The sequence below is a fragment of the Rhagoletis pomonella genome, unplaced genomic scaffold, assembly GCF_013731165.1.
Source record: "Rhagoletis pomonella isolate Grant_MI unplaced genomic scaffold, Rhpom_1.0 Rhpom_scaffold_00006, whole genome shotgun sequence".
Taxonomy (NCBI): domain Eukaryota; kingdom Metazoa; phylum Arthropoda; class Insecta; order Diptera; family Tephritidae; genus Rhagoletis; species Rhagoletis pomonella.
The window spans coordinates 18,586,501-18,612,414 of record NW_023458560.1 but is presented as its reverse complement, the minus strand read 5'-3'; the positions used below and the strand labels follow the sequence as shown (position 1 = coordinate 18,612,414).

The following is a 25,914-nucleotide window of genomic DNA, read 5'->3' as shown; positions in this document are numbered from 1 at the left end:
TGTTGTTTACTACCCTACACCATAGATGCCACTAAGAGATCACGGGAATGATAATAAAAATCCCGTGAATTCTTCCAGTGCCATTAACTGTGCTGGGATTTTTCTAAAGCATTCACTACACTTAAACTATAATTTCACTAACATATGCATACATATCTTATTTACATACATGCATACGTGCTACTTCGTTAATACTCACCTGTTAGCGGTGCACACAGCCACTGATTGCAAACTTCTTCGCCACACGTCGTCACTCATTTACAGACAATTTTTGTACTTACACACCAAGTTATATAGATGTTAAGTGTGATTGTGTGTGTATGTGCCACTGAACTGTCCCACGAAGTTTCGCACAGCAACTTGAGTAAAAACAAAAATGAAAAAACGCAAATTTGTGGTTACCAACAACAACGCCATTGAGGAAGTAGATAATTTAGTTTCTTTTATTTATTTATGGTTTTTATTTTTTATTTTTATTTTTTTTTTAGGGGCGTGGGAACTAAATAGTCTGCGGTATTGTTGTCTTATAAGTATACTGAAATATCTTTAGTTGTGGCATTCATATGAACAGCCAACTGTTTTTTTGTTATTGTCTTTGGCTTCGCTGATGATGAGAACTTCCAACCTTTACTTCCCATCTTTCAGAAAAATCGATATATGTAGTTGCATGTTTTGCGGTTGTTGGCAGCAGTCGCCCAGTCAAAAACTCACCCTTCTTGAGAATCACTAGCATCGCTATTGCTGGAGCTTCCATGGAAGTATTTTTTGTTCAACAAATATTTATGTAAATTCATTGCATTCCTTAGATAAGTTGAAGTGCATAAATGTACTTGGCATACTTTTGAATCATTTGTGAGTGCTGGAAAATAAATATAAGTATTAAAGTGAGGTAAAGTTTTATTGTTGCTACTAGTGATGGCTTCCTTCCGGGTGAGAAGATAACTATGTATCTGTTGACATTAGTTTATATCCTAAAATTCAATATTCATTCCAAAAAAAGAGAGCGCACAGGTTGTCATTTCTCTACTCTACTCTACGAACTCTACGGTTCTAAGACGTATTTATGTTAGAGATTTATATAACTCCAAAATAAATTAGGCTTATGGGTTAAAAGTTGCATGAAGCAAAGATCACTGCGCTATTATATGAATATATATATAAAAATATGATAAAACCCGATATTGGTAACCTCATTGTAAAAAATTGATATCGATTATATTACCTGATATACTAGCTATCGATTGAAGTCGGTTAAAAATAGGTCGTAAAACATATTTAAATACCATACTATCGAAAAATCTAGCGATAAATATTTCGATAAACACACTGATGGTTACAACGATAATTAATCTATAACATATCCATAAAATATTAAATAAATCATCAAAATTTTGGCGGTTAATTATCTCGATAAATATGCCATTAATGATATCAAGGAAAATATCGATAACGATAATGAAAGGTACATACGTATATGTGTCGAAATTGAAATTAATATGACTACGACGTAGAATAATTTCTGGTAATGTTATCGATAATAAATCGATAAAATATCGATAACAAATCCTGTATTGCTAATTCCTCTCCTTCTTCTTCTAATTGCTAATTATGTCATGCAATATATCTATAAGGAGAGTGATAAACATATATGTATATCGAGATTAAATAAACATGAAATAATCGACAACTTATAGGTAGTATATTGATAATAACACCAAAAACAATTAGGCATACGTTAGGTTAGGTTAGGTTGAAGTGGCTGCCGATGACCCCACTAGCACACCTAGGCCCTTAGTTTGTGGATCCGGTATGATACCAAGTGGATCGTACGAACCCTCCTACTCAAACCATTGTAGGGATTTCGCGAAACCCAGATGTTGCCGTGTGCTCACCTGGTCTATGTCGGTTAGATCCTCGAAGAATCCTTAACCCATGAACTTTCGTTTTCCTCTACAAAGTGCGGGGCTTTCGCACAACAGGTGCCGCACAATTTCTGGCTCTTTCGCATTTCTGCAGGTTCTGTAGAAGGCGTTATGTCGGATCCCCAAGCTCTCCGCGTGCCTTCCGATGGCAACATCGCCTGTCAGCCGGCTCACGGGTGCGGATAGGTCCCCTCTGCTCAGCGCGAGGAGATCTTTCCACCGCTTAACGTCCCATTTTAGACGCGTAAGTTTCGTATTGCTGCAAGTGGTGAGGCTACCCACCTGTTACTTGCTAGTTTAAGAGATAGGTCCCTTAGAGTGTGCTTACCGGTAGCGAGCGGTATGCCTTAACCCTTCCATGCTTGATAAAGTGGAGCTGATGTGCCCTCCATCGCAAATTCGTCAACCGTTTGCTTGCCTGCTATGTTCCGATGCCCCTCCCCCATACCAACTGAATAACATACCGGCCAGCCATCTCGTTTAGAGATCTGCGACTGTCCGCCACGGTTTTTAAACTGCCGCCTGACTGTCTGATTAGATGAGGATATTTTTATATACCTGCTCTTGTACGTAGGTGTTCAACCGCGTCATTTATAGAAGCGACTGCAGACTGAAAACCGCTAAAGTGGTTGGGTAAGCGGAATGATACTTCCAGCGCCAACCAAGTTAAGAAGAACAACCCTCCTAACCTGCTGTCTAGCTTATAGCCATCTGTGTAGAGGTGGAGTGGCTGAGCCCCTCCTGACCCGAAATCTCTGTCTGGAATGGAAATCCTATACCACGTAGTGAGGTTCAGACTTACTGCACATTAACCCGTGTGCAGTAGAACTACGTTCTTAAGATTGCGGTGTGGCCATTCTGTATGTCTCTCCAACAGGTTTGTTCTCGCTGATTGTTTTCCAGCAATCTCAATTGCCACAATATTGTTGTGGAATTCCTATTCCGACTTGGCCACCATACCAAGACCTTGTACAGTAGAGTAGTACCCAAGTCTTGTGTCCAGTACTACGCCTAGTTATTTCGCAAACTCACCTAACTTCAAAACCTTGTTGCCTATGCCAGGAAGCTGAAGTGAGGGGATTTTGTACTTATTCTCAAAGAGAATCAAGTCAGTTTTGTCTGGATTAACTACCAGGAATTTCTCCTTGGCCCATCTTTCAATTAACCTTGGTCTGTCCTGCATGATGTCGCACAGAGTTCGTGGAAATTTTCCACTAACAACCACTGCAAGGTCGTCAACATACACAATGACCTTGGGGCCTCCCACCCCTTTCATGGGGCATATTCATAATCGAAATAAATAAACTCTATTTATTCTAAAGCTTGTAGCAGCTTTTTTGACAGATATTCTATTGAAAATTTTGTCAAAAAGCTGCAACTAACTTTAGTGTCGCCTTTATTCTGACTACGAATTATATCATGCAAAATAGCGATATTGATGAATTTGTATATCGAGATAAAACAAGCGCGACTATTAGAGCTTACTACTAAGTTGCCTTTCGTGGCAGAAGCCATAAAAACCGCCTAAGGGTTCTGTACTAAATTCTCCAGGAACTCAGTAAAGCAAAAGCTCTTTTAAGCACCTCTTGTAGTAAAATACGCGCTTTTTAAGTTTTATCTTTTTCTTGTCTTCTACACGTTTATGTGTGTCAATCGAAGCGCCACTTGAGGCGTTTCCAGTTTAATTAATAACTGTCACTATATTTCACTTATTTGGGGCAGCAACATACAACTTAAATTATACTTATATACTAACATACATACTTATGTATGTATGTATGTATGTCCATGTATAAACTTGAATCCGCTTCATACAGACATAAGCGTCATAGTCAGTACTTGCGTCCTCATGCGCAGCGCGTCGTCAAGAATTTTTGTTGACATAAATGCTTAAAAGCGCGGCGCGGCTGTTGTCACCAGCCAGCTCTGACTGCCATCACCGTAGCCAACGCCACCAACTACACCACACCACAGCCGCCACCAACACCGCGTGCAATAGCAATAACTATGCGCATTGACTACGCCACAATAGTGATAGGCGCCGCCAACCGCTGTTCACGCAGACTTGATCGACATAAAATGCGCGCTGACTTACATACATACTTACCTATATGTAACTATCTATAGTACATATATACATACATATGTGAGTATGTATGTAGCAGCAGCAACAATGCATCTTCACAGAAGTGCCATCGCTGGTGATTGCAATGGCAGTGGCTATGGTTGTTACTTGTGGCGCCATTGCAACACACCATTTATGGGCTTTGGTATTGCCATTGAATGCGTCTGCCGTCTGAAGAAGTGACCGCAAGCCAGCAGTGACAAAGTGTGGCGTGTGAAGAGGAGGAGGAGGAGGAGGAGGAGAAGGAGCAGCCGCAACAGGCAGCAGAAGCAGCAGCATCAGCACTAGAAGGCGGAGATGCATTGCCGCTACGTAGTTACGCCATATTTGGTTGCACCTTACCACCGATTTTATGTGTAACGGTGGGCGGTTAAGGATGAACAGCAGACGCTCTAGAAACAGTAAACTTGAAGGCAGGAGTATTACCATTTATGTGGCATAGAAATTGAGTTAGCATTTTGTGGAGTAATTATATGTAGGCGTGCCGGTTAATAGCGCCAAAAGCGTGGGACGAAGAACTAGAGCTTACGGTTAGTCGGCGATGAGTAATCCATATAATAGAAATAAACTGCAAGTTGTATAGGAAAACATTGTCGATGCGCTGGAAAACTGCTGGTGATAGTCTACAAATGGGTGATTCACTAATTAATTGGTTGGTGGAAAAGCTTTTACGAGTATGTGTGTATTCAGTGTTGCTTTCATATATTTAGTTTGCTCATAAAATAATCCTAGTATTTAGGCTTTAGCGAAGTTTTTCATGGATTTAAGAAAAATTCAAAATTTCATATAACATTTGCGATTTCATAGCGCCTAAAATTTTACCTAGATACTTCTGCACAGTATGAAGATAACCAGATAAGGAGTTAAACTAAAAACCTTATGTCGCTGGAAAAAATGCCGGATCGGAAGAGTTGCACATTTTAGTGAAAAAATGTTAAACGCATTTTCGGGTTACGTAAAGAGTATATTTACTTATCTTTTTGACTACGCCTATTAGAGATAACAAACTCAATTTTACTTTGTACAGACTTATCTACTTATTTTTACCGCCACATTTTTGGTAGGAAACTGCTATTAGTGTCACAGTTTTCACGAGATCATTTTTTATATCTTTCACAGACCTGCGTATAACCTTCACTACATTCGTTCTATGTTTTTCTCTATGACGAAAAGATTTTTTTAAATGACTTTAAAATAACATAAATATGATTAATTCAAAAATATATTACAAAAATTCAGTGCAATATAGAATATCAATTGGAAAAGATAAATTTTTTGGTGTACAAGAACGAAAAGGTATTAAAAATTATATCCTTCAACACCCCATTTAATGATAAATATATATTTTTGAATAAAATATATATGTTAAGCAATAATATACACACAACCGCACCCTCGAAGTTCTTCATTCTAACTTTATTATCTTAAAAAAAAATTAAGTTGATTAAAAGGCATTTTCAAAACCTATTCGTACTTGTGAACCAAAAATCTTTACTTTTTAACTCCGCAGAATTGTATCTTTAATTTGATACCCAGCGGCCGCTGTGGTGTAGTGGTAAGCAGTGCGCGCTTCCACTCCGCAGGACCCGAGTTCAAACCCTGGTCAAAGCAACATCGGAAAAAATGTAGAAAAAATGTTTTTTCTTAACAGCGGTCGTCCGTCGGCAGGCAATGGCAAACCTCCGATCGTATTTCTGCCATGAAAAACAGCTTCTCATAAAAATATAATCGCCGTTCGGAGTCGGCGTAAAACTGTAGGTCCCTTCGCCTTGTGTGACAATATCAAGGCGCACGCCACAAGTCGGAGGAGAAGCTCGGCCAAACACTAACATATGTGTAAGCGCCAATCTATTATTATTATTATTGTTATACTAAATACATTGAACCATAATTTCAAAATTTTTTTAATTAATAATTTCTTTCAAATTTCAAAGATAAAAACTAAGAACGCAGTTTTATTAAATTTGGCGTCATGGATGACCCCTTAACCAAACTACAGGAAAGTGGTTACGATGCTGTTGACTATGAAGACGAACTATTTAGCAATTATTGTGACGGTAAAATTCGGCAGACATTATAGGTGCAGCTCTGCGCGTGGTATCAAACTGTTGTGCCACTGAGGGCTTCAGTATAAACCCGAAAAAGGCTGTTCTGATACCTTTTATAAGAAGGTACAAGCCGAATTTGGCTTGGTTACCCTTGGTGAAACAAACCTTGGATCCTCTGATGAAGTCAGATATCTCGGGGTTACCCTGGACTAAGTTGGAATTCCCTCCTAAACAAAATTCTTATTAAAGAAAACCCGAGCCATGTGGGCCTGTCGAATACTTTTCGGTCGAACATGGAGTCTAAATACCAACTCTAAATTCTGTCCGATTTAGACTTATGCCTCCATAGTATGATGGACAAAAACGCCAAAGGATGGCTCTTCCGTAGATGAGAGCAGCAATGAGAACGTGGGACCACACTCCACATTTTAGTCCAAACTGCAGCAGCTTCGAGAAATTTGTGAATTTGTCAGATCTGACAGTACCTTTAAAAACAAGGCACAACACAAAACTATTTTGGGCAAAGTACCAGATCTTGGAATGTGCGAGTTCTCCGATGCAGTGCCAAAGGTAATCTGCTTTGGAAGGAAATTACAGGTCAAAATTCAAAACCGAGATGTCTGGTCAAATGGCTTAACAGAACTGGATCCTTCTATTGCAATGGATATTTGCTCCACGGTCTTTCAGGCCGAGATGCTAGCAATTCAATTTGTGCGACTGAACCCTAAAAAGTGTTTAAAAGGCGCGTTTCTAGTTATATTTTCAGATAGGTAGGCGGCCATAAGGACCCTTTCCAATAGGACGATCACTTCCAGGTTCGTCAAGGAGTGCTTTGGCACCATCCAACTCTTGTATTGCTACGGTATCGTGGGAAACGAGACCGCCGACAATTTGGCAAGGGAAAGCCCATTGTCTGCACTTGTAAGGCCGGAACGATTTGGTGAACTCAGTTGTACCTCCTCGAGGCTCATAATAGAATCGTGGGTAAACTCAGAACGCAGTAAGTATTGGGGAGAGCTGGGGGCCTTAGATAGGCCAAACTTTTTGGTTATCATTTCCCTAGGAAAGATATGCATCTTCTGAACAGAGCCGAGGAGAAGACGAGGAGACGTCGGAGCACATTATATGTGCTTGTCCGGTATTAGCCAGACTAAGACAGCAATGCTCCATTTCTTCCACAGTCTATACCTTTGAGGTTAGGAATTACTTAGTCTATCAAGAAAGTTTATGTTTTTTTAAGGGAGGCCAATAACATCTTGGGTCGTCAAGGTTGGGAACAAAAGATCTTCTAGGTCGTGATGTCTCTTGTTCTGTTAGACCCAAAAAATTTGCATTTACATTTTACTTATTTTTTCACTGTCGTGAGCATTTTGATTGCTTCCTCTGTTTTGAAATTTTTTGATTTTAGTTGTACGGTGCAGTCAGTACAAAAAAAAATCTGTGAAAAATAGCTTCAACATCTGCCGCACCAAAATTATTCTTGTCCAGTTATGTATATAAATATGAGCAGATTACATTTAGCTGATATTTCCAAAATAATGTCCATTAAAGTAAATAAACCACCTATCCCAACTTGCTCAACAGCTTATATCAAAGAGCTAACAACAGCGACTGACATTAATTGGTCACTAAAGTGGCAGTTTTTGTGTGTATTTCAAACGCATAATTTGCCACACACTAAACCAAATAGTAGCTGATGTTGTAGCTGGCGAGTCGACATCACTCAAAATGCAAATTTGGACTGTCACAAAAGGCGAGTAATAAGTGTCAAACAACAAATGGTTGTTAGTTATTATAAAAAAGTATAAATACAAAGAAAAACAGTGTCCGAAAAAGGCGAATTATAAACTCATGAAAGCATAGATATGTATATTAGCGTGGGCCGAAAATCCTCTTTTTTAGAATTTTGAATATGGTTCCCTATGCTCTAAAAACAACCTGTGTGAAATATGGCAATTTTTGGTCAATATCTTAGACTCGCTCAAGCCATCAAAGTTGAATATGCTCAAAAAATAAAAATTAAGTTAAGTAATACATTTTTTACTAAAATTGCAATAATCTTCCAAAGTATTAGTCCTACATAATTTGGTATATGGACCTTTTTTGTAGAGAATCGAAGTTAGCTAAGAAAAAATTTGTTTAGTACTTGAACTTTGATGGACTTGGGCGAGCCTAGGATAATGACCAAAATTTTTCACATTTCACACAGATATTTTTTAGAGCATAATGAACCATATTTTTGCTATTACCAATCAAAATTCTAAAAAAGCGGATTTTCGGTCCACGCTAATGTACATACGTACATGAATATACATAAATATGTTTGTTTTTACAGGGAAATCTGTCTGAGCAGCTTTTGTTGAAAAACTTTAATACGCGCGACACTTCCGCTGACTTCTTTGAAAATGAATTATTTTTTGCTAATTAAAAACTCATTTCACATCAGTGTAAACGTAAGAGTAGCTTAAATATCGTTCTATTTTGCTTCCGTTGCCATAATTTTGTACACTTAATTTCATATTTTATGCTAACTTCATTAGCCATAAAGAAACAGCCACTAAGTACAAGCAGGTTTCGCAAAATTACCACATCCTCTTGCCAGCGCTGAATGGCCAACCGTCATTTGCAAATTTTTAACACATTTTTATTTTTTTTTTGTTTTGCTGCCTCTATTCATATTGTTGTTGTTGTGTTGTATTATGTCAAGTGAGTTCAAAAGTTCAACATTCACATTCGGACAATTTGTGTTTGCCTAATGATGTACATGAGCAACAGTAGTACGTAGCTGGCCACGGATGACAGTTACAAAACCAATAACCAACATAACTGCAATTCAAGCAGTTCATACACAGTTCACCACCATATTAAAAGAGAATAAATAAAAGCAAATAATTGTCAACAAAAAAAAATTTAAATTACATAACAAATATTGCCAATGGCGAGAGCTTTCCCAGGCAGTCTTCGATAGATTCACAGCACCTGTGCGCGATAATTTAACTGTTCAAATGTGGCGAGTGTGTGTGCGGCAATTAAAAATAAGAAAAAAAAAACAGATTAATACACCGTTCTGGTTTCCAACAACAGTCTACAACATAAAATTATGCAAATGAGTCGGTTGAATCTGCGCAACGTACTCCGTAGCTGCTACCGCACGTCTCCATTGTTGGCTACTGTACGCATCCGGCAGCATCATTTTCATAATGCGTACATTAGGAATGTTAATCCCGGGATCCCGGCCTTTTTTAAGTTTCAAAAATCCCGGGATTCTTGGCAAATAATCCCGGTATTTTCGGGGTTTGTAATTGGCACTGATGGCAATAATAGAAACTCCTTTTCTCGACCAGTATTGGCTATATTTCTTTTTTTTTTATTTCGTAATTAATTTTTTTTTTATATATAAATATCTAGCTCATTATACATACAACACCGTGCGATAGTAAATCTTACACACAAAAATCAATATATTTGCGAAACCATGGGCCAAATATATCTAGCAAAACTGCGTTTTTAGTTTTTCACGCTAACGTCAGTAAATCAAAAATTATTTAAAAAACTAAATCGCTCGCACCCTTTTCGTTGAGTGTATTTCTACGTGCTACATTGGGTGTAATTGATTTTAATTCAACTCTACATACTAAAAATATCCGAAAATTAGGAGACTTCAAATTTTTTAAATATCTTCAAAATATTTTTAAACTAAAACTATTTAAACCTTTCTCTTGTGATACTTTTTCATACTTATGTACATGTAGTTTAGAAATGAAACCATTTAAAAATCATTTCGATTGATACCCATATTGTAATAATTCATTGAAATGACTGAAAATTTTGAATTTTACTTTTTAAACTGTTAATTCCTATAATTCAAGTTGAATTTGAGTTTTCAAACATGTGGAATCCCTGCGATACATATGTTTCTTACAAATAAAGCCTTTTCAAGACTCTTCCGAAGAAAACATAGATTGTAATAACTCATTAAACTTATAATATAATTGTATTTGAATTTAGGTTTAAAACAGGTGGCAACCCTTTTCAAAAATTTCAGAAAACTATACATGTTCAAGCTGAACATTTCTAATTTAAACTCAAATCTTCGAAAGATTTTCCTACTAAAACCCTATTAAAACCCCTTTTGTCTGACGTCCATATTCTGATACATATTCCAATTATCAAATTCCTTTAATTCAAGAAGAATTTGATTTTTCAAAAAGGTGGCAACCCTCCTACATGTAGTTTAGAACTAAAACCTTTATCAAAAACCTTCCGATTGATACCCATATTGCAGTAATTAATTTCAATCAAATGAATTTAATTTCGAGATTAAGTCTGTCCTATATTTTAAGTTGCGCTAATTGGCACCAGTGTACAAAATTTAATGGGAAATGGTTGAGTAGTTAAAGCGTAACAAATAAACAAACTCACTTTCGGATTTATAATATTAGTAAGGATTCAGTGAAATCTGCTTATAGAAGAAGTATGGGTATCAAATTAAAGAGGAAATTCTTTAAAATTTTAGCAGATTCAATTTTTCAATTGTATCCCTGAAATTTCGCAATATTTGCTTTTCAAAAATTATATATTAAGCACTTATATAAACTCGATAACATCCACGAATTTCATCCTTCTAACTTTATCAGCTTAAAAAATTACCTATTTGTCCTTGTGAATCCAAAAAACTTAAATTTTTTTTTGAATTCTAAAGAAGGTTCCTCTTGCATTTGGTAACCATACTTTTATTCTAAATACATTGTATTGAATCTTTTAAATAATTTTTGTAATTAATTATATCTTTGAAATTACAAAGTCCTTTAAAACAAATCCTGACATCAGAGAGAAAAAATAAAAACGCCACTTTAAATTAAAAAGTAGGTTTCAACCCCATTTATTTGTTATTTATTTTGTGGTAGAAGAGCTTCTTCAACAATATAGAAGCAATTTTTTTCGGTTAAAATTGTTGAAAAGTAATGAATATCTACATAAATCCCGGGATTATGATAGCGACATCTCGAAAATCCCGGGTACGTAAAAAAGCGAAAAAATTAACATCCCTAACATACATACATACTCGTACATCTGTATAGTCAACATAGGCTTGTGTACAGACATATGTTAGCTGTGTTTTGACGGCCAGTTGCTTGTGCGTTCGCACCACTCCATTACATTTACCTCTGTTTTACGATTAAATGCGTTTATAGCGCCGCACATCATTATCGTTTTGATTGAGGGGACACTTTGAATGGTCAGTGCAATGCACTCAGCTCGCTTGTAACGTCTCGCCGCTTAGTCGTTGACAACCCAGCTCAAGGCATTGGATTAAAGCCACACTTGAGGGGATGTTTCTTAAAAGTGTCATTTTCAAAATTTAAGTGGCAATTTTACTAATTTTTATGATACTCAGACACAATTACAGCGAACATTAAATGGTGTGATTATATGATTGTGTTTCTCTGTTTATATGCTTTGTTTAGCTTCTTACTTAGTTTCAATGCGAGCGCGAAGCGGGCGATTAGAGTGGTTGTATGGATATAAAATTAAATGTGTTGAGGTCGAGCTTGTTGCTAAGCAAGCGAATTTTGTATGGTGCCAGAACTTATAGATTTCAATTGTAAATGTAAATATTGTTTATAAAATAAGTGTTTTGTACCAAAGTAGAGTTTTTTTGTGCGCTTCATAGTATTCCACCTGTGCCACCTACCGAATTAATCCATCTTTAATATAACATTGTCATCGAATTTTGAGCCAATTTTGAAACTCCAATTCTCTAGCTCATCGAGAAGTAAAACTTAATAAAAGCTTGTAAATAAAACTGGAAGAGATCGGCGCACTTCCGCTACCACACTAGGAGGTGGAAATCATAAATATTATTCCGTTTTCCTGGCGCGTGTGGACCTAGAATAGGATGGAAGGGAGGCTCTTATCCAGGTATATTCTCTTGGTATCGAAGTGAAGGGTTCATAGCATGTCCTCGTTTTCGTACCTTCTCTGTCAAAAATAATAATTTAATCCCCGATCTCCGTACTAATAACAAGCTCTTTTCAAGAAGTTGGCTAGGGAGCGGTTGAGTTCGTCCACGGTCGCAAGAGACCGGTATGACGCTTTCAACCAAACTTGTTTCCTAGCAAAAGATGCATTAACTCTGGTTGAACTCCAAACTTGGCACTCTTAAAAAACAGATGAGAGAATCCTTCAAGCTAGTGAAATGTGCGGTTTCTTACGAGTCTTCTTATATGCGCAGAGATCTGCATACAATTTATACCTAAAGAGCCAGTAGTAGTAAGAGAAGTAGTTCTGTAGTGGCATTGAGAGCTCTAACAACGCTAGCGCATCTAACATAAATGGAAGAAGCATTGTGAAAAATTGTGTAATGCTTTCCAAACTGGATTTAATTCTTTTTCTTTTTATAAATGCTTCTATGCGTCAGAGGATCGGCCATAGGACGAAGGCTGTGAAACATATTTGAGAGTTGTTACAGGCTGAAGTATGTGACAATTTCGTGAAAGACGGGACAAGTGGTCTTACTTAGATAGACATGGAGAGGCTACCTTGCGTATCTTAAGGATTTTGGATGTAACGTGAGGCACGTAGCGTCCGGTCAAAAATGAAAATTTTATTTTTTCAGTGCTAGCGCCGCGTTACTGTGTGATGCTTCATGCAAATTGTATAGGCACGAGGATTTTTTCAGTTTTGACAAACAGGGGGTCATACTTTCGCCCGTACTATGATAGCTGATGGCCAAGGTATGCTTACGAAAATTGAAGAAAAGGCTTTCGAGTCTTACAGCCTACTTGGATAACGTATCTTTATGAGCGCGAAAAAGACAGTACCTTTTACTGGGAAATATAAGATTAAGAACACATTTAAAAAAGAATTAGAGATGCTATGTAGGCTGACTTTAATAGGCGTAACAGCGCAACTAAAAACCACGTCGATGGTAACATCTGCCGTCGTCCAACCTGACGGCAAACTTCCACAAGGTTTAATGACAAAAGGCAGTTTGTTTGTACATCGTACGGTTTCTGTAAAACCTTCTAGAGCTGTACTTAGGGATGAATATTAGAGCCACATGAGGTTGGCTGATTTGGTGCATGTTCATACAGATGTGTCCTCAAATGAAAGGAAGTACGCGGAATTGAAAGCTAAACTACAGTATCTTAGGCATCCGCAGTATTGTAGCATTTTGCAGACTTCCGGTTTTAGGCATAAAAAAGGCAATGACACTAATGAGTATTAACCATGTAAATGGACAACTGGTGCTCTCCACAAAAGGGAGAAATACAGAAACGTCAAGCAATTAAGCGGGACGACCTGTAAGTCATTTTACAAAGCAGAAAAGTTGTTTACGAAAATAAAGTCCTGCAGAGTTTATAGAAGTAAATTCGTATGCATGTAATATGTATGGAGCATACGTCAGCATTAAATTTGTAGGCAGCCTGCAAAAGAGAGCACTTTGCCAATGTTTTTTCCTAGATCCAGGAATAAGCTTACAGCTTTGGTCGTAGGCCTTTTTCTCTCTCTTGACTTTCAAAATGAAGCGGTGAACTTATTATAAAAACTAAAGCTCCTTAACTCAAAATTTAAAGATAAATAGAAAACGGGAAATAACACCTTTGGAATGGGCTCCGAGCTCAGCAAGAATGTTAGCAAGTTTGAGAATACCTACAGACATAGATTTATGTAAATATCTAAACTTAATTCGAACACCGAAAAAGCGATAGAAATTGCCTCCGCAAACATTTGAACGAAAGACTTTTGACACGAACTTCTCTAAAGTGCCGCGTCAGAAAGAGTGTCAAATTGCTTCTTCACTATTGCACGTGTTTCACGTTGTCATTTTATCTCATTTTTTATTTGTTATCTACAAATATTACACATAATTGTGAACTTTGTGCTGCGCTTATTCGCTACATTTACACGTATATTTGAAAGTAAATGAATGAGGAATACCGCACGCAGCACGGGCCTATTAATGCTTCACTTACTTTTTTGTTGTTATTACGCTACACAAATACATACTATATATGCCTCAACAAAAAATATATATATGTAATATGTAGGCAATTCTAAGAAAAACTCAAAACAAATAAACACCAACAAAACGAAAAACAAAAACACTTAAGCGTCACAGTAACTACACGAATTGTAAGCCGATTTTTCTTTTGTTCGCCCGCCAACCTGCTGTGCATCAATAATTGCCAATAATAGTCAAAAATTACGGGCAATAGAATGAAGTTTGCTTTGCTTGTTTCTTCAAAACCATTTTTCATTCACGCTCGCCAGTTCGTTAAATGGCAAAATAACAAAAGCAAAACAAGTTCAATGTATCTGCGTCACGCACTTTTACTCGACTTTAAAGAAAAAGCGTGTAAATGGTTGTATGTGTGCGTATGTTAATCGGTGTGCGGACGTGTTTTGACTACCAAGAAAATGTAATTGGTTCAAAAGCTCATAAAACCGTGATATAGTGTGTCTATCAGCACGTTTCTGGACTCGCAAAACGAAGTGTGAGCAATTAAAATGAACGCTTATGCCCTGAATAATAAAATGTATTTACTCTTGTTGAGAAAAAGGTAGGTATTCACCAAGAAAAATTTCCTAAAAAAGTAACCAAAATAATTTTAAAAATTATAAAATGGCGCAATGAGAGTTTCTTTTTAATATTTCAATTTAAATGGCGTCTTTCGGCTCATTTGTTTCTATTTTTTCCAATTTTTTGCATTACGTCGCTATTCACTTTCCACTATTTATTGTATACATGTTTGTTTTTGCCTTTTATTTACGCATTCTGTTTGAGAATCAGTGTGATACAAATAGCGTCTCATATTTTTTTGAACGCTTATTTTATTGAACCAACTTTATTGGCAATAAATTCGGCTATAAATAATAAACTTGCTGTATTGTGCAAACCCAATAGCAATTAAATTGTAAGCTATAAATGTAATTACCCATTACTGCAGTTATAAAACCATATAACTACTACTCAGAGGCCACCTTAAGACAGTGCTTTTTGCTTACTGCTTTGCCATTATAATAAAATAATTTTGATAATATTTACGTTCATTGAAGTTGATAAATACAATGTATTCGTTCGAACGAAAAATGACACTGAAGATGGCACAACACCGAGACCGGTTTGTCTCCAAACCAAATTTGTCAAGCGATGACAGGAAAGTACATTTTGAATTAAGTATTAACCTGCAGAAGCGGTGAATTTGGAAAACTTTCAAAACAAGAGTCCGTGGTGTAGAACCTAGACGATTTCTTTGAACCATTTACCATGACGGAGGTAACCATCTCAGACAACCGAGTGGCAATCTTCTCACTGAAAGTACAGGAAGTTACCTAAAAGCTACTTAGGTTAAGTTAGTAGTAGCATGGGCCCATTGTGGTGCCATATGAGAGACTTCTTGCGTTCATCCTCTTACCTTAGGAATAAAACCAGTTTCTAGTTCTGATGAAGCGCACAAAATCTTAGATACTACGGTTCAGCCAAACATTCAAGAGAATAGTGGATAAAAAAGCGTCGACGAACTAGAATAGGTAATCCTCTGAGCTATCCATTTACTCTACATAACGGCATATATGACAGTAGTGGTTTGACTGCATACCCTTTGTTAAAGCGTGGGATCCCATTAGGCAGTACCCGGACAGAACTGCAATTACATGTCGAAGGCTCAAGCGGAGCCTTTCTATCCTGCACGTGGCTTTCGTAGACCATCTTGTTATTGCCTGTTCGATAAAATTATTCTCCAGCCAGAGTTTTCGAAGTATCTTTCGTTGCGAGTTCATCTGCGACACAGTTTCCCGGTATATCTTTATGGCCTGGCACCCATACATTTAGAGTACGTCCACATTCCATGACAAACTTCGATGTCAATTTGTCACAATTAAGTGCTTTTATAGCTGCATATTAATCAGAAAAGAAAGGTTTTGCAAGCAAATTAATGGAAAATCGATGAGCCATTATGCTGCTTCTTTGACTGCTGTAAATTCAGATTGAAAATGCTGTAGAGATCTGGCAGATGAAAACTAAGGCTTAGATAGAGTTCTTGCCCACTTCCTACACTCAGATCTAACTTAGAGAAATCAGTGAAGATGACTGATGCAACAGAAAAAGAGATCATGACTGGATCTGCCTTCCATTCATCACTTGAGGGGATCCTCGTTTGAAAATGTTTCTCAGTCCAATGGGCGGGGCTACGTAGTCCAGACGCCTGAAGTCTGCTGGAAGATTTTCTAGAATTCTACAGTGCCTGGACCTCCTGTTACTTCACTTGATGAGGGCATTTAGCCTAATAGCATTACAACTTGCTTGTAGTTTAACGTATAACTCCGCAAATAAAAAGTAAAGCAAATTCTCTATGGCTTACTTTGGCATTGAGAGTAACGCCCCCGTGATCATCACGCGCGAGACCCTTCGAACTTTTGTTAGTTTATATATATATATTTAGGTTTTTATTGTAGATTTATCCATGGATGGCCTCCAGACCGTGATGCCGTAATGCAGAATGGGACACAACGCCACTATGTGCATCCAGCTCACAATGTGAGGCTTAAAGCCTAATTTTTCCCCTTTTGCTGATTTAAGCTACTTAGTGTGGGACTGCCTTCAGATTTGTATACTCATTGCAACCAGGAACACAGCGAAGTCATGAAGTGGAAAATATTCTCGATATGAATAGGGCTGCGGATTCATTGGCCCAATACCCTTCAAGGGTCTGCCAATAGGGGCAGATAAGATGAATAAATAATTCGTCTTGGAAACATCGACAAGTAAACGTGAAATAAGATTTATAACAACCAGCATTTCTTTCTAAAAACAAGTAATGAAGCACTTGTCAAACCTGGAAATTTTTTGCTCCGACCAATTTGGGTTGAGTCACGAGGAAAACGAAGTAGCAGAGCACACTTCTGGCAGCTGTAAAGCCGTCACTAGACCCTATTTATGTTCAAATAAATAAATTTGATTTCAGCCTTTTGTGGAAGATAAATATACGGTCTTTGAATATTTACTTTTTGCACACGGTAACAAAAATGACAAATATTGAATTAATACACATTCGAAGAAAGTGCGCTATATGTATACTCGAGTTATTGGATTACAAATTGAATTTCCATCAGAATGTCAATATTTTGCCTACCTTAAAAAATTTATAACAAATAGGAAAAACTTAAAAGATTTTTATACGTCGAAAATTTTGTGAAAATCTGATCATGTATAGCCCTTTAAACCTAATTTATTTTTCAATTAAATTCCCAAATGAATTAAATTTTTCAAATAGGTAGCAACCCTGTTCAAAAATATTTTCGACAGTAAACTTTTTAAACGTCTTAAGTTTGATATTCATATTCAATTAAATTTTTCAAAGAGCTGGCAACCCTCCTTACAAACATTTTCGGCTGTAAGGCTCCTTAAACTTCTCTTTTTCGATAACCATATTGCAATATTAACATTAACTTATCCATTTACTAAAACTGAAATTTACGAAAAGGTGGCTATTTTGCACAAAAACATTTTTGGCTGCGGCGTTCTTAAATCTATTTACTTTTATACCCCCATTGTAAAATTTAATTTCTCTTATCAACTTAATTAAACAAAATTTTTCAAACAGGTGGCAACCCTTCATAAAAAGAATTTCGGCTGTAAGCCTTCCTAAGTCTATCTCATCAATTTACTTGAAGTAAAATTTTCGAAGAGGGGCAATTTTTTAAGTTGTTTCCTTTTAAACTAACCTGGTTTTATATCGAGCAAACCAAAAAGAAATATACTTAATTCAAGCCAGTCAAGCTGTTTTCGAGGTTATTGCCTGCAGAACAAACATATTTATTTATATACAGGTTTTATGTGCTATACTTTTCAACCGATTTGACCGTTTGCCCTGACTGTTTCTGTGTACTTCCTTTAAAATTTCACTTAAATCAGTCCAGAAAGTTTTACGCGATGAGCGCACAAAAATTGGCAAAAAAAATATTATATAGACATACATATATATGTACATAGGTTTATATATATTTTTTTTCTTTACTGTTGAATGAATTGGGAAAATGGATTTTAAAATTAACAAAAAAGCCCATATGCGAAAAATTCATAAAAGCCGCAAAACTTGCTTATTTTTGGACAATTTAATTTAAATTGACAAAAAAAACCTTGCGTGCTGAAGAATTTTCCTGGCCAGATTCATCAAAAAAAAATTACAGAATCACTGCTAGCCGCTCTTGAAACTAGAAGGAAATTAGATTTCGCAGGCATATGCAATTAATGAGTGTGACGTGTCTGAACATTTTAACTGATATAAATAGAACCTAAATATTTGGTTACCACGTATTTAAAACTTAATAAATAATATCAAAAAAAAACTTTTTAATATACAACGCTTTTATAAATGGACTAAAAAGTAGAAAATAATATTTCTCAGTCCCATAGAATTTGTTTTGATAACTTTTGATTTTGAAATTTTAGCAAAAGTCATTATAAACAATCTATGAAATTGAAAATGAAAAACGTCCAGCGCATGCAATACAAAGCATTCGATTTAATTGACAATAGTCAAACTACATAACGTAGACCAAAAATTTCTACAGCGAAAGTAGAACTTTGAAATCGATTTTAAGCGGTCGTTATTCATATACCCACATACATACATACATATATTACTTTTCATATCAATTCAAGTGTATTACATGCGCCCCACGCTTTTCATTTTCAATTTCATAGATTGTTTATAATGACTTTTGCTAAAATTTCAAAATCAAAAGTTATCAAAACAAATTCTATGGGACTGAGAAATATTATTTTCTACTTTTTAGTCCATTTATAAAAGCGTTGTATATTAAAAAGTTTTTTTTATATTATTTATTTTCTACTTTTTAGTCCTGTCTGAATAAAATTTTGCAATAGATATTAAAATAATTCAACGATATTAATAGAAAGCTGCACACACATGCATTTACATATGTATGTACATACAAACGAGCACCAATTAATTTTATTTAAAGAAATGGCGTGTCGTCTATTTCCGCTGTAACAAACGTAGTACATAGGGCGACATCTAGATGTCATCTACCTCGCGCTATTCACTACAGCTATCGCCCTATGCACTATGCTTTTTTATAGGAACTTTTCAAAGCTTTGCTTTGGTGTCGGACACACAACATTGAAAGTTTCTGGATCCACAACATTGAAAGTTTCTGGACCCACAACATTGCAAGTTGATAAAAGTGTTGTAAAAAGCAATACAAAACATACTACTTATTGTATAAAAAGTTTAACTAAAAAATAATAATTTATTAATATTTTTTTTTCAATTGTCTGCATTATAGTTGTAATGCGGACACATACTGACCCACATTTTCTGGCTAATTTTATGCAGACTTGATGATCAGCACAGCACCACATAGAAGATCTGCAAGCGCGCCAACCAATGAACGAGCGAGTTGTCGCATGCATACAAATTAGTTTTTGCTCGAGAATCCATTTTTAAGCAAACCACGCACGTACACGCCACATAGTTACCAACAGCACATGGCATGCATACATTCATATGTTTGGATATGTGTATACCTTTATATACTACAGGTACATATATAGTTGTATACAATATTAGCGCATGTACAGTTACTCACATAGATAACGCAGATCAAATTTCTACGAGCTGACAATTGTCAATGAAATTTATAACATGCAACAGCTGCAGCTACTGTAGCAATTTGCGAATATAATACAATGTATGCGTGCTGCAGGCGATTTACAAAAACGCAGACGGCTTGCAATAACAATTGAAATTACAATTTTCCTCTAGAAATATTGCACGCATGCAAGCGACTACATAGCAGTTGTAACTGATCCGTAATACAACTCATAAACATAATGTGCAATGGTGCAGCTATAGAAACACAACCACAATAGCAGCAAGAAAAAAACAATTGCCAAAGGAAAAGTCAAGAAATCAATTCGCCAAATATGTATGTATGTACATATGTATGTACAACGGCCTACATATATTGACGTACTGCTGCATTGACTGCATGCCTAGCATCACTGGCCATCTGTGGCTCTGTCTGCTCAACTGACTCGTGCCACAATCTACGCGAATGCTATGCTCATTATTATTTTTATTATTAGTGCATGACAGGATACAAAGAAGCGTACAAGCACACAATCGTTACAGTTGTAAACGATCGATCGACGTACAGACTGAAGCGACTTACTTGCTAAGCAAAGGGAGGGCGGGGAGTAGCATCTATTAACAAAATCTGCAAAAACTACGAAAAACGGCAGCAGCAGCAGCAGTAACAGCAGAAGTTGGTAGCAACAGCAGCAGTGTGACTGCTTGTTCAACAGTTCTGCTTAGTTACTTTGGCTGTTGGTCGCCTGCTTGGCGTCATGTTTCACAAAAACGTGCCACAATGATGCGTGATCGAACTGGCAATTGGCAGTGAAGATGTTTTGATTTTATGAAAATCAGAATTCGTAATGCGTAGCCGAGTTGTGTTTGTTTGAGTGCTTTTTTTTTAATACATAAATTCAGTATATAAATAAATAACTGTAATAAATAAAGCGAGAACAATAAATGAGCTGTGAAAGATGTTGTACATCAAGTATATAAGTAAATACAGTGTGTATATATTAATGTACATATTATTTTTTGTATGCAGTGTTGCTTTCGTTAATCAATTTACGATATTGCGGCCGCTGAGAAAGTTACATTCAAAGGACTCTAATCCTGCTATGGAAATATGTATATATTCATGTTATGTAAGGAACTAAAATTTGACTTGCTTTTACTTTAAATAGACATATTTTTTATATCCGCGCGTTATTCAATTTCAAAAGAAATAAATCGTTTCAAACTCAAGTACTTACTCGCAATTGAAATACGCTGGCATTACGAGTACTTTTGTTCCTACAACACTGTATTGTTTAATAACTTTTGCTTCAATGACTGTGGAGTACTCCTCAATTATTTACACAGTTTCTTCTTCAGCTTCTCGTAGCAGTGGCTTTTATATTGAAGTTTCATCTGAAATAAATATAAAGAAAGAGTGAAATTAGAGTTGTGTAGATACGCATTTAACGAGCAGTTTTGAACTACAATATCTTAAGAAGACAATTAGTAAGGCTGTAAGGTAGCAGCAACCACCACTTCCTTATTTCACTCCCAAATATGTAACTTTGCGTTATTTTAAAATACATAAGTATGAATATTCTTAACGAAAATTTTCGAACCAACCAATGTACTATGGATAATTGATCAGTTTATGTGGCCAAAAGTCGCTTTTCGTATTTACAAAAAAAAAACTTTTTATCCTTGATATTTGATAAAGAAAACTTCAAACCAAATAACAGTACCTTTTGTTTTTGACTATCAAAGACATGCAAAATGAAGATTGTTGAGTTCAATCTGTCCATTTCATGTTGCAATTTTTTGCGTTTTCTGAGAAATAGCTGTTTTTGTAGGTATTATTCTATATTTAATATAAATATTTAGAAAAAAAACTGAATTTAAACTTCTTCAATAAAACCGCAAATTAAAAAGTTACCGCTTTTGACCCATCGGTCGTCAAGGGTTAATACGTTTTTTTTCCTGCAAAAATGTGGGAAATCGTATACCAATAACTAAAAAAATCATGTTCTTTTAAATAATGTACTTGTTTGATCATAAATAACTTTGGCAACAAAAATTGGTCAAATTACCCATAAGGCAATGATTTCGATGAACTTTTCTTTTAACATATAACCAAGGGAAATTAAAATTAGAAACATTTTCGAAAATTCAATATTTCACATTTTTCCGAATTTCGGAAGTTTATTTTTTGAATATCTGAAAAACTAGTATGACTACGAAAATTGTATCCAATAAATTAAAAAATTACAGAATTTGGATAAATTTTTTACTCAATATTTTCTACAATACCAATAAAAAGATGCCGAAATTTTCAGGAAGTTGCTTTTTAAGATATTAATTTTTGATCTTGAAAAAAAAATTTTAACTCCGAGTAAAAATATAGTTAAATTAAATAAAAAATTTTTAACAAAATTTTATTGATAGTTTCCAAAAAAACAAAAAACAGAATAAAAGTTCAAAATCTCTTCTTAAAAACACCTGGAAAATTTAAGATCAGTTGTAGGTACATATCTATTGTATAAAAAATTAAGCGAAACATTTTCTGTAAATTTATTCTTTTAAGATTTTTTAATTTCGAAATTCTGTAAATTTTTCTTTGTAGCCCTAAATATCCGCTTTATAATGAGGCCAGAACCATTTTGTAATTACATTTAATTTAATAGTTTTTGGGGTATTCACAAAGTAAACTTGCGAAAACCCGGAAATTACGAATATTTGAATTTTGTACAACTTTAAAAAAAAAAAACTTGAAATTTTTTTCCTTTCGAAGAACATGCATTCATAACAAAAATGGTCAATTCCAACCAATGCATTGCTCAATTTCTTATGGAATAACCTATATAACTATTGCAAGAATCAATTTAGTGTCGAAATTTGGTAAACCGAGCAGTTTAAGCAATTTAAGTAAAAAGGATTTTAATTATTTTAATTTTATATGGAAATTGTCAGAGAACGAAAAATAGTTTTCGATTTAAATTGCTGGTGGAACCGATTATAAGTAATAATTATTTGATGTTTCAAATTTTAAAGATTAATTGAGCTAAGATATAACAAAATCCTTTTGGAATCTGACTACCACGTACGTTAGAGCTTAAACAGACGGCAGGGTTCATCCGGATCAATTCGGGAATTAACTGCAGTTGATCCGGATTTAGTCCCAGTTAATCCCGATCAACGCTTCCGTCTGTTTAAGCTTTTACGCATAGTCCCTAAGTATGACAATTATAGATATTTCATTTTGCACCTCATTTTGTTCGCACTATATTCTTGACTTTTACGTACATAATTATGTACATATGTATGTATAAGGTTAGATAAAATTACAAGTATTAAGCGATTCACTTATGTATGTAAAAAGCATACTAGTATTTACCGCAATAATAAGCTACTAGCGAATAGCAAACTCTGACGCACTCAAATTCAACTGATTATTGTTGATTTTTTCGTAGCCACAACTAACAAGCGTAATCAAACAATCAGCTAATACAAATAAAAAACAATTAACTCGTTACATTCATATACATTCGAAACAAAATTGAGCTAACGTTCGTACTAAAAACTTAGTAACAAGACCTAAAATACGCGCACATAGCTGACGAGAGTGCAAACAAAAATCGTGACTAATTTTCTCGATATCATGACTTTCTCAATAACACAAATAATTATAAAAACAATACAAACGAGAAAAAAAATATTTAAACTGAAATACGAAAAAGTGAAATGGACTGCTTATTGCAAGTCTCAGCCGAACTGCGCACTTGCTTGCCATTTCGAGCGTACATAGTCTGAATAATAGTGCGGACAAAAAAAAACCTAGCAAAAAATCAATTTTAAATCTCAAGCAGTTTTCATGTACTAACATTTAGCATTTTTTTTACAGGGCGTGCATACTCACTAACAGGTAAATGGGCATCAAAACTACAGCCCGGATAGACAAGGGTCAATTTTAAATTTGTTGCTGTCCAAACTAATTTGTTGTTACTTTGCTCTTTGGCTTTTGTACAACTTGTTGGACAAGTTGTTTTCGCATTTACTTTAATGTATTTTTTTAAATTTCCTTTTTACGTTTGTTGTTGCTGTTTTGCTACAATTACGAGACAGAGCATTTTAGAAGTAAAAGTGCTAAGGTTGAAAAAGTAGTAAGCGTGTATAACAAAATTATTTGTGAAAATCTATTTTTATTATTTTAGAAAGAAATACGCAAAAGCACTACATAGCAGAGCGAAACACTTCACCAACTAAATACATACATATATGCAGCCATCTACTCAGTCAATTAGCTAGTCTGTCGCCTATTTGACTATTCACTCAGCCGTGTTTTTATTCGTTTATTTCCTTTTTCTCCAAACAATCACTTAAATTAATGCGAGGAGCGTGTGATCTGTTTAGTTTAATATTTTTCTATTTCGCCTTTCACACAATATGCTCGCATAGTGTTGTAGTGGCGTAAGCATATGTACATAAATGTGTGGCCTTCCAATTAACCCAAGCCATCTTATCGTGGCTTTTACATAGATTCCCAGCGAATTAATTGAAAAGTCATGAAGCACCTGTGCGAAAGGGTAAAACTCAAGCTATGTAGTTGCTATGTAGCTGAACTGTTCGGATTACCTATAACTATAAAATAAGGCCGCTTTTAAGGCTTCTGCTGACTGTTGCCCGTAGGTTTGCCCCTGTAAGTGCTAATGAAGTTTGCTGCTTAAGTTTTTGGTTTCTCAATTTCAACAAACACGTGACGTGTGTTTTGCTTAGTTGAATTTAATGAAGCCTAATTAAAAAGTCATGGAATTTAATTTTTCGACACTACTACTACTTTTAAGATGTAGTTTTGCAAAAGCTCGTACTAATCAGTAAAAGTTATGGCAATTCGATCTTAGTATCCTCTTACTACCTTCCTTGTAATAGACAAAATCATAGAGAGGCTATTGAAGCCAATCGGTTTTTCCAGACTACTATCGCACAGGCAACATCTCTAAGGCGACAGCAAAGCAGTCGGGTGGTTCTACTTGAAAGTCTAGACGTAAGCAAAGCGTTCAATATTGCAAAGCCGACAAATATGTATAATAGAGGCACTGGAGAAACATTTTCCAATTCCTCTAAATTCCAAATTCTAAAGCTAAGCATAGTAATGTCAGATACCACTTCTTTCGTGAGATACGCGAATTGCAAACTACTATGTCCGAAGTAGAACTTGTGGCAGAGTGCGCCTGGAGAATGGCATTCACGGCGCAGAATTCAGAATTCAGAAAATACAAAATGGCATACATAAAGATGAATGCATATCAGACGACGCAGAGCACACCTCCTTAGAACTCTCGCGACAGCAGCAAGCGCAGCGCAACCTTACTTAAGTATATTGCAGGTCCAATTAGAGCTGACGATATTTTAGAAAAAAACTGGCTAGTGAAGAGAACTGGCTAGTAACAAACAACTACTACTTAAGAAATTGTGTTCCGCGCAAAAAAGCGGGGTCTAAACGCAGTTGCAGTTAATAAGAAATATGGAACGCCATCCCGCAGTATTACTGGTAGAGGTCCGAGGGTGGACGGTTCCTAACCTGTGGAAGGGGAAGAGGGGGTATGGTATTTTAGTCGGCCGACATAACACTGGGGGCGAGAGAATGGGAATTTTTAATCACCTGACAGCGGTTTTTTTATTGAATTTTTTCTTTATTCTTTTAAATTTTAAATAATTTATTTTATACAACTTTATTTCATTTTTATATCAGTTCATTTTTTTATTTTATGTTCTATTTAAATTTTTTATAGTCAGAATTTTTCAAATCAGCACACAAACAAATTTTTTGTTTAATTTTATTTTACATATTTTAATCTACATTTATTTCTTTAAATTTTTCGTTTAATCTCAATTATAATTTAAACCTTTTTATTTTAACTGTATTTAATTTTTTTTTTGTTTTGCTTATTTGTTTCTCACTTTTCACTTTTCTTAATTTAGCGTTAGCGTTATCTTTCCTCTCATTTTATATATATCAATTGGTATTGTCTTACTATAATTTTAATTTTATTTTTTTGCTTTATTTCCTTGTTAACATTATTTTTCATTTTCTTTCACTTATTCCATTTTTGATAACTGAATTAAAATTTTCAGTTTTTTCATTCTATATTTTGTGCATTTTACTTTATTTTGTTTTATTTTATTTTATTTTATTTTATTTTATTTTATTTTATTTTATT

General features: G+C 35.4%; 1 long non-coding RNA gene across 1 annotated transcript in view; it reads right to left on the bottom strand.

Moving 5' to 3' along the window:
- Positions 1–482: 482 nt before the first annotated feature.
- Positions 483–25,914, bottom strand: part of LOC118740476 — a 39,023-nt gene continuing 13,591 nt past the window's right edge. The window contains exons 2-3 of the long non-coding RNA XR_004993144.1: positions 20,956–21,112; positions 483–859 (exon numbers count right to left, since the gene is read on the bottom strand). This is a non-coding gene — a long non-coding RNA (uncharacterized LOC118740476). The remainder of the gene's footprint in view (positions 860–20,955; positions 21,113–25,914) is intronic.